The 10255-nt window shown below is 59.6% G+C and overlaps 2 pseudogenes; both read left to right on the top strand.

Annotated features, from left to right (window-relative positions):
• The first annotated feature begins 4024 nt into the window (after positions 1–4024).
• Positions 4025–4143, top strand: LOC134629882 (5S ribosomal RNA; annotated as a pseudogene).
• Positions 4144–8089: 3946 nt separating this feature from the next.
• On the top strand, positions 8090–8208 carry LOC134629969 (5S ribosomal RNA; annotated as a pseudogene).
• Positions 8209–10255: the final 2047 nt, after the last annotated feature.

The following is a 10255-nucleotide window of genomic DNA, read 5'->3' as shown; positions in this document are numbered from 1 at the left end:
TGCTGTGGGCCTGTAGCTCTGGCTTAGGCCATGAACACCACACCAAGGTCTGTGGCTCTGGCTGAGGCAATCTACAACACAACATGGCCAGTGCTTTCGGATGTGGACCTGTGCAGCCAGCTTAGGACACCTACACCACACCAAGGCCTGTGGCTCTGTCTGAGGCCGTCTACACCACACCAGGACCTGTGCTACTGGCTGAGGCCATGGACACCTCTTCAGGGCCTGTGGCTTTGTCTGAGGCCATGGACACCTCTTCAGGGCCTGTGGCTTTGTCTGAGGCCATGTACAGCACACCAGGGCCTGTGGCTCTGGATGAGTTCGTCTACAACACACCAAGGACTGTGCTGCTGGATGAGGCAATGTTCATCACACCAGGGCCTGTGCGGCTGGCTGAGGCTATGGACACCACACCAGGGCCTGTGGTGCTGGCTGAGGCCAACTACACCAAACAAGGGCCTGTGGCTCTGTCTGAGGCCATCTACACCACACCAGGGCCAGTGCTTCTGGCTGAGGCCATGGACACCACACCAGGGCCTGTGCTTCTGGCTGTGGACCTGTGCAGCCAGCTTAGGCCACCTACACCACACCAGGGCCTGTGCTTCTGGCTGTGGACCTGTGCAGCCAGGTTAGGCCACCTACACCACACCAGGGCCTGTGGCTCTGGCTGAAGCCGTCTACATCACACCAGGTCCTGTGCTTCTGGTTGTGGACCTGTGCAGCCAGGTTAGGCCACCTACACCACGCCAGGGCCTGTGCTTCTGGTTGTGGACCTGTGCAGCCAGCTTAGGCCACCTACACCACACCAGGGCCTGTGGCTCTGGCTGAGGCCGTCTACATCAAACCAGGGCCTGTGCTACTGGCTGAGGCCATGGACACCACACCAAGACCTGTGCTGCTGGCTGAAGCTATGGACACCACACCAGGGCATTTGGCTCTGGCTGAGGCCATGAACACCACACCAGGGCCTGTGGCTCTGGCTGAGGCCAGCTACACCACACCACGGCCAGTGCATCTGGCTGAGGCCGTGGACACCACCCCATGGCCTGTGGCTCTGGCTGAGGCCATTTACACCACACCAGGACCTGTGCTACTGGCTGAGGCCATGGACACCTCTTCAGGGCCTGTGGCTTTGTCTGAGGCCATGGACACCTCTTCAGGGCCTGTGGCTTTGTCTGAGGCCATGTACAGCACACCAGGGCCTGTGGCTCTGGATGAGTTCGTCTACAACACACCAAGGACTGTGCTGCTGGATGAGGCAATGTTCATCACACCAGGGCCTGTGCGGCTGGCTGAGGCTATGGACACCACACCAGGGCCTGTGGTGCTGGCTGAGGCCAACTACACCAAACAAGGGCCTGTGGCTCTGTCTGAGGCCATCTACACCACACCAGGGCCAGTGCTTCTGGCTGAGGCCATGGACACCACACCAGGGCCTGTGCTTCTGGCTGTGGACCTGTGCAGCCAGCTTAGGCCACCTACACCACACCAGGGCCTGTGCTTCTGGCTGTGGACCTGTGCAGCCAGGTTAGGCCACCTACACCACGCCAGGGCCTGTGCTTCTGGCTGTGGACCTGTGCAGCCAGCTTAGGCCACCTACACCACACCAGGGCCTGTGGCTCTGGCTGAGGCCGTCTACATCACACCAGGTCCTGTGCTTCTGGTTGTGTACCTGTGCAGCCAGGTTAGGCCACCTACACCACGCCAGGGCCTGTGCTTCTGGCTGTGGACCTGTGCAGCCAGCTTAGGCCACCTACACCACACCAGGGCCTGTGGCTCTGGCTGAGGCCGTCTACATCACACCAGGGCCTGTGCTACTGGCTGAGGCCATGGACACCACACCAAGACCTGTGCTGCTGGCTGAAGCTATGGACACCACACCAGGGCATTTGGCTCTGGCTGAGGCCATGAACACCACACCAGGGCCTGTGGCTCTGGCTGAGGCCAGCTACACCACACCACGGCCAGTGCATCTGGCTGAGGCCATGGACACCACACCAGGGCCTGTACTGCTGGCTGTGGACCTGTGCAGCCAGCTTAGGCCACCTACACCACACCATGGCCTGTGGCTCTGGCTGAAGCAGTCTACATCACACCAGGGCCTGTGCTACTGGCTGAGGCCATGCACACCACACACGGCCTGTGGTGCTGACTGAGGCAACCTACACCACAACAGGGCCTGTGGCTCCTGATGAGGCCATCTACAACACACCAAGGGCCTGTGTCTCTGGCTGAGACCATCTACACCACACCAGGGCCTGTGCCTCTAGCTGAGGCCATGTACACCACACCAGGGCCTGTGCTGCTGGCTGTGGACCTGTGCAGCCAGCTTAGGCCACCTACACCACACCAGGGCCTGTGCTACTGGCTGAGGCCATGGACACCACACCAGGACCTGTGCTGCTGGCTGAGGCTATGGACACCACCCCAGAGCCTTTGGATCTGGCTGAGGCCATGTATACCACACACGGCCTGTGGCTCTGGATGAGGCCGTCTACAACACACCAAGGGCTGTACTACTGGATGAGGCCATGTTTATCACCCCAGGGCCTGTGCTGCTGGCTGAGGCCAACTACACCACACAAGGGCCTTTGTCTCTGGCTGAGATCATCTACACCACACCAGGGCCTGTGCCTCTAGCTGAGGCCATGTACACCACACCAGGGCTTGTGCTGCTGGCTGTGGACCTGTGCAGCCAGCTTAGGCCACCTACACCACACCAGGGCCTGTGCTACTGGCTGAGGCCAGGGACACCACACCAAGGCCTGTGCTGCTGGCTGAGGCTATGGACACCACACCAGTGCCTGTGGCTCTGGCTGAGGCCATTTACACCACCCCCGGGAATTTGATGCTGGCTGAGGTCATGAACACCACACCAGGTCCTGTGGCTCTGGCTGAGGCCATCTACATCACACCAGGGCCAGTGTTTCTGGCTGAGGCGATGGACACCACACCAGGACCTGTGCTGCTGGCTGAGGCCAACTACACCACAACAGGAGCTGTGCTGCTGGCTGAGCTATGGACACCACACCAGGGCCTGTGCTGCTTGCTGTGGGCCTGTAGCTCTGGCTTAGGCCATGAACACCACACCAAGGTCTGTGGCTCTGGCTGAGGCAATCTACAACACAACAGGGCCTGTGCTTCCGGATGTGGACCTGTGCAGCCAGCTTAGGCCACCTACACCACACCAAGGCCTGTGGCTCTGTCTGAGGCCGTCTACACCACACCAGGACCTGTGCTACTGGCTGAGGCCATGGACACCTCTTCAGGGCCTGAGGCTTTGTCTGAGGCCATGTACACCACACCAGGGCCTGTGGCTCTGGATGAGGTCGTCTACAACACACCAAGGACTGTGCTGCTGGATGAGGCAATGTTCATCACACCAGGGCCTGTGCGGCTGGCTGAGGCTATGGACACCACACCAGGGCCTGTGGTGCTGGCTGAGGCCAACTACACCAAACAAGGGCCTGTGGCTCTGTCTGAGGCCATCTACACCACACCAGGGCCAGTGCTTCTGGCTGAGGCCATGGACACCACACCAGGGCCTGTGCTGCTGGCTGAGGCCATGGACACCACACCAGGACCTGTGCTGCTGGCTGAGGCCAACTACACCCCACCAGGGCATGTGGCTCTGTCTGAGGCCATCTACACCACACCAGGGCCAGTGCTTCTGGCTGAGGCCATGGACACCACAACAGGGCCTGTGCTGTTGGCTGAGGCTATGGACACCACACCAGTGCCTGTGGCTCTGGCTGAGGCCATGTACACCACCCCCGGGCCTTTGATGCTGGCTGAGGCCAACTACACCACACCAGGTCCTGTGGCTCTGGCTGAGGCCATTTACACCACACCAGGGCCTGTGTTGCTGATCAAAGGCTAAAATGAGTCCTTTGGTTAGGGTATTAGGCAAGCATGCAGTTACCATTAACACTGTAGTTAAATTGGAGGCTTGTGTTCGTAACTGCGAGTATTGGCCACCTCACTACTTGATACCATAAATTGACGCTTTGTGCTGACGCCAGCAGCTTACGGCCATACCGCCTTGCCAAAGCCTGATCTCGTCTGATCTCGGAAGCTATGCAAGGTTGGGCTTGGTTAGTACTTGGATGGGAGACTGCCTGGGAATACCAGGTGCTGTAAGCATTTGCTTTTCATGTCACTGAGCTGATTTTGATCCAGAGAAGGAGGGTGTTGGTGTCCATTAATGAGGCCACATTAACGACATTCCTTTTGGCTGTTTTCAGCAATGTCTTGTGCTGCCGGGTGAGGCCATCCGCACCACACCGAGGCCTATTCTGCTAACATAGGTCATCTAAATTACACCAGGGCCTGTGGCCTGCGCTGACGCCGTCTACATTACACCAGGGCCTGTGCTTCTGGCTGAGACCATGGACACCACACCAGGACCTGTGCTGCTGGCTGAGGCTTTGGACACCACCCCAGGGCCTGTGGCTCTGGCTGAGGCCATTTACACCACACAGGGCCTGTGCTTCTGGCTGTGGACCTGTGCAGCCAGCTTAGGCCACCTACACCACACCAGGGCCTGTGGCTCTGGCTGAAGCCGTCTACATCACACCAGGTCCTGTGCTTCTGGTTGTGGACCTGTGCAGCCAGGTTAGGCCACCTACACCACGCCAGGGCCTGTGCTTCTGGTTGTGGACCTGTGCAGCCAGCTTAGGCCACCTACACCACACCAGGGCCTGTGGCTCTGGCTGAGGCCGTCTACATCACACCAGGGCCTGTGCTACTGGCTGAGGCCATGGACACCACACCAAGACCTGTGCTGCTGGCTGAAGCTATGGACACCACACCAGGGCATTTGGCTCTGGCTGAGGCCATGAACACCACACCAGGGCCTGTGGCTCTGGCTGAGGCCAGCTACACCACACCACGGCCAGTGCATCTGGCTGAGGCTATGGACACCACCCCATGGCCTGTGGCTCTGGCTGAGGCCATTTACACCACACCAGGACCTGTGCTGCTGGCTGAGGCTTTGGACACCACCCCATGGCCTGTGGCTCTGGCTGAGGTCATTTACACCACACAGGGCCTGTGCTTCTGGCTGTGGACCTGTGCAGCCAGCTTAGGCCACCTTCACCACACCAGGGCCTGTGCTTCTGGCTGTGGACCTGTGCAGCCAGGTTAGGCCACCTACACCACACCAGGGCCTGTGGCTCTGGCTGAAGCCGTCTACATCACACCAGGTCCTGTGCTTCTGGTTGTGGACCTGTGCAGCCAGGTTAGGCCACCTACACCACGCCAGGGCCTGTGCTTCTGGCTGTGGACCTGTGCAGCCAGCTTAGGCCACCTACACCACACCAGGGCCTGTGGCTCTGGCTGAGGCCGTCTACATCACACCAGGGCCTGTGCTACTGGCTGAGGCCATGGACACCACACCAAGACCTGTGCTGCTGGCTGAAGCTATGGACACCACACCAGGGCATTTGGCTCTGGCTGAGGCCATGAACACCACACCAGGGCCTGTGGCTCTGGCTGAGGCCAGCTACACCACACCACGGCCAGTGCATCTGGTTGAGGCCATGGACACCACACCAGGGCCTGTACTGCTGGCTGTGGACCTGTGCAGCCAGCTTAGGCCACCTACACCACACCATGGCCTGTGGCTCTGGCTGAAGCAGTCTACATCACACCAGGGCCTGTGCTACTGGCTGAGGCCATGCACACCACACAGGGCCTGTGGTGCTGACTGAGGCAACCTACACCACAACAGGGCCTGTGGCTCCTGATGAGGCCATCTACAACACACCAAGGGCCTGTGTCTCTGGCTGAGACCATCTACACCACACCAGGGCCTGTGCCTCTAGCTGAGGCCATGTACACCACACCAGGGCCTGTGCTGCTGGCTGTGGACCTGTGCAGCCAGCTTAGGCCACCTACACCACACCAGGGCCTGTGCTACTGGCTGAGGCCATGGACACCACACCAGGACCTGTGCTGCTGGCTGAGGCTATGGACACCACCCCAGAGCCTTTGGATCTGGCTGAGGCCATGTACACCACACACGGCCTGTGGCTCTGGATGAGGCCGTCTACAACACACCAAGGGCTGTACTACTGGATGAGGCCATGTTTATCACCCCAGGGCCTGTGCTGCTGGCTGAGGCCAACTACACCACACCAAGGGCCTGTGTCTCTGGCTGAGATCATCTACACCACACCAGGGCCTGTGCCTCTAGCTGAGGCCATGTACACCACACCAGGGCTTGTGCTGCTGGCTGTGGACCTGTGCGGCCAGCTTAGGCCACCTACACCACACCAGGGCCTGTGCTACTGGCTGAGGCTATGGACACCACACAAGTGCCTGTGGCTCTGGCTGAGGCCATGTACACCACCCCCGAGCCTTTGATGCTGGCTGAGGTCATGAACACCACACCAGGTCCTGTGGCTCTGGCTGAGGCCATCTACATCACACCAGGGCCAGTGTTTCTGGCTGAGGCGATGGACACCACACCAGGACCTGTGCTGCTGGCTGAGGCCAACTACACCACACCAGGAGCTGTGCTGCTGGCTGAGCTATGGACACCACACCAGGGCCTGTGCTGCTTGCTGTGGGCCTGTAGCTCTGGCTTAGGCCATGAACACCACACCAAGGTCTGTGGCTCTGGCTGAGGCAATCTACAACACAACATGGCCAGTGCTTCCGGATGTGGACCTGTGCAGCCAGCTTAGGACACCTACACCACACCAAGGCCTGTGGCTCTGTCTGAGGCCGTCTACACCACACCAGGACCTGTGCTACTGGCTGAGGCCATGGACACCTCTTCAGGGCCTGTGGCTTTGTCTGAGGCCATGGACACCTCTTCAGGGCCTGTGGCTTTGTCTGAGGCCATGTACAGCACACCAGGGCCTGTGGCTCTGGATGAGTTCGTCTACAACACACCAAGGACTGTGCTGCTGGATTAGGCAAAGTTCATCACACCAGGGCCTGTGCGGCTGGCTGAGGCTATGGACACCACACCAGGGCCTGTGGTGCTGGCTGAGGCCAACTACACCAAACAAGGGCCTGTGGCTCTGTCTGAGGCCATCTACACCACACCAGGGCCAGTGCTTCTGGCTGAGGCCATGGACACCACACCAGGGCCTGTGCTTCTGGCTGTGGACCTGTGCAGCCAGCTTAGGCCACCTACACCACACCAGGGCCTGTGCTTCTGGCTGTGGACCTGTGCAGCCAGGTTAGGCCACCTACACCACACCAGGGCCTGTGGCTCTGGCTGAAGCCGTCTACATCACACCAGGTCCTGTGCTTCTGGTTGTGTACCTGTGCAGCCAGGTTAGGCCACCTACACCACGCCAGGGCCTGTGCTTCTGGTTGTGGACCTGTGCAGCCAGCTTAGGCCACCTACACCACACCAGGGCCTGTGGCTCTGGCTGAGGCCGTCTACATCAAACCAGGGCCTGTGCTACTGGCTGAGGCCATGGACACCACACCAAGACCTGTGCTGCTGGCTGAAGCTATGGACACCACACCAGGGCATTTGGCTCTGGCTGAGGCCATGAACACCACACCAGGGCCTGTGGCTCTGTCTGAGGCCAGCTACACCACACCAGGGCCAGTGCTTCTGGCTGAGGCCATGGACACCACACCAGGGCCTGTGCTGCTGGCTGAGGCCATGGACACCACACCAGGACCTGTGCTGCTGGCTGAGGCCAACTACACCCCACCAGGGCATGTGGCTCTGTCTGAGGCCATCTACACCACACCAGGGCCAGTGCTTCTGGCTGAGGCCATGGACACCACAACAGGGCCTGTGCTGTTGGCTGAGGCTATGGACACCACACCAGTGCCTGTGGCTCTGGCTGAGGCCATGTACACCACCCCCGGGCCTTTGATGCTGGCTGAGGCCAACTACACCACACCAGGTCCTGTGGCTCTGGCTGAGGCCATTTACACCACACCAGGGCCTGTGTTGCTGATCAAAGGCTAAAATGAGTCCTTTGGTTAGGGTATTAGGCAAGCATGCAGTTACCATTAACACTGTAGTTAAATTGGAGGCTTGTGTTCGTAACTGCGAGTATTGGCCACCTCACTACTTGATACCATAAATTGACGCTTTGTGCTGATGCCAGCAGCTTACGGCCATACCGCCTTGCCAAAGCCTGATCTCGTCTGATCTCGGAAGCTATGCAAGGTTGGGCTTGGTTAGTACTTGGATGGGAGACTGCCTGGGAATACCAGGTGCTGTAAGAATTTGCTTTTCATGTCACTGAGCTGATTTTGATCCAGAGAAGGAGGGTGTTGGTGTCCATTAATGAGGCCACATTAACGACATTCCTTTTGGCTGTTTTCAGCAATGTCTTGTGCTGCCGGGTGAGGCCATCCGCACCACACCGAGGCCTATTCTGCTAACATAGGTCATCTAAATTACACCAGGGCCTGTGGCCTGCGCTGACGCCGTCTACATTACACCAGGGCCTGTGCTTCTGGCTGAGACCATGGACACCACACCAGGACCTGTGCTGCTGGCTGAGGCTTTGGACACCACCCCAGGGCCTGTGGCTCTGGCTGAGGCCATTTACACCACACAGGGCCTGTGCTTCTGGCTGTGGACCTGTGCAGCCAGCTTAGGCCACCTTCACCACACCAGGGCCTGTGCTTCTGGCTGTGGACCTCTGCAGCCAGGTTAGGCCACCTACACCACACCAGGGCCTGTGGCTCTGGCTGAAGCCGTCTACATCACACCAGGTCCTGTGCTTCTGGTTGTGGACCTGTGCAGCCAGGTTAGGCCACCTACACCACGCCAGGGCCTGTGCTTCTGGCTGTGGACCTGTGCAGCCAGCTTAGGCCACCTACACCACACCAGGGCCTGTGGCTCTGGCTGAGGCCGTCTACATCACACCAGGGCCTGTGCTACTGGCTGAGGCCATGGACACCACACCAAGACCTGTGCTGCTGGCTGAAGCTATGGACACCACACCAGGGCATTTGGCTCTGGCTGAGGCCATGAACACCACACCAGGGCCTGTGGCTCTGGCTGAGGCCAGCTACACCACACCACGGCCAGTGCATCTGGTTGAGGCCATGGACACCACACCAGGGCCTGTACTGCTGGCTGTGGACCTGTGCAGCCAGCTTAGGCCACCTACACCACACCATGGCCTGTGGCTCTGGCTGAAGCAGTCTACATCACACCAGGGCCTGTGCTACTGGCTGAGGCCATGCACACCACACAGGGCCTGTGGTGCTGACTGAGGCAACCTACACCACAACAGGGCCTGTGGCTCCTGATGAGGCCATCTACAACACACCAAGGGCCTGTGTCTCTGGCTGAGACCATCTACACCACACCAGGGCCTGTGCCTCTAGCTGAGGCCATGTACACCACACCAGGGCCTGTGCTGCTGGCTGTGGACCTGTGCAGCCAGCTTAGGCCACCTACACCACACCAGGGCCTGTGCTACTGGCTGAGGCCATGGACACCACACCAGGACCTGTGCTGCTGGCTGAGGCTATGGACACCACCCCAGAGCCTTTGGATCTGGCTGAGGCCATGTACACCACACACGGCCTGTGGCTCTGGATGAGGCCGTCTACAACACACCAAGGGCTGTACTACTGGATGAGGCCATGTTTATCACCCCAGGGCCTGTGCTGCTGGCTGAGGCCAACTACACCACACAAGGGCCTGTGTCTCTGGCTGAGATCATCTACACCACACCAGGGCCTGTGCCTCTAGCTGAGGCCATGTACACCACACCAGGGCTTGTGCTGCTGGCTGTGTTTCTGTGCGGCCAGCTTAGGCCACCTACACCACACCAGGGCCTGTGCTACTGGCTGAGGCTATGGACACCACACCAGTGCCTGTGGCTCTGGCTGAGGCCATGTACACCACCCCCGAGCCTTTGATGCTGGCTGAGGTCATGAACACCACACCAGGTCCTGTGGATCTGGATGAGGCCATCTACATCACACCAGGGCCAGTGTTTCTGGCTGAGGCGATGGACACCACACCAGGACCTGTGCTGCTGGCTGAGGCCAACTACACCACACCAGGAGCTGTGCTGCTGGCTGAGCTATGGACACCACACCAGGGCCTGTGCTGCTTGCTGTGGGCCTGTAGCTCTGGCTTAGGCCATGAACACCACACCAAGGTCTGTGGCTCTGGCTGAGGCAATCTACAACACAACATGGCCAGTGCTTCTGGCTGAGGCCATGGACACCACACCAGGGCCTGTGCTTCTGGCTGTGGACCTGTGCAGCCAGCTTAGGCCACCTACACCACACCAGGGCCTGTGCT

This window comes from Pelmatolapia mariae, linkage group LG6, assembly GCF_036321145.2.
Source record: "Pelmatolapia mariae isolate MD_Pm_ZW linkage group LG6, Pm_UMD_F_2, whole genome shotgun sequence".
Taxonomy (NCBI): domain Eukaryota; kingdom Metazoa; phylum Chordata; class Actinopteri; order Cichliformes; family Cichlidae; genus Pelmatolapia; species Pelmatolapia mariae.
The sequence above is the reverse complement of the archived record's forward strand: the minus strand, read 5'-3'. Positions and strand labels throughout refer to the sequence as shown.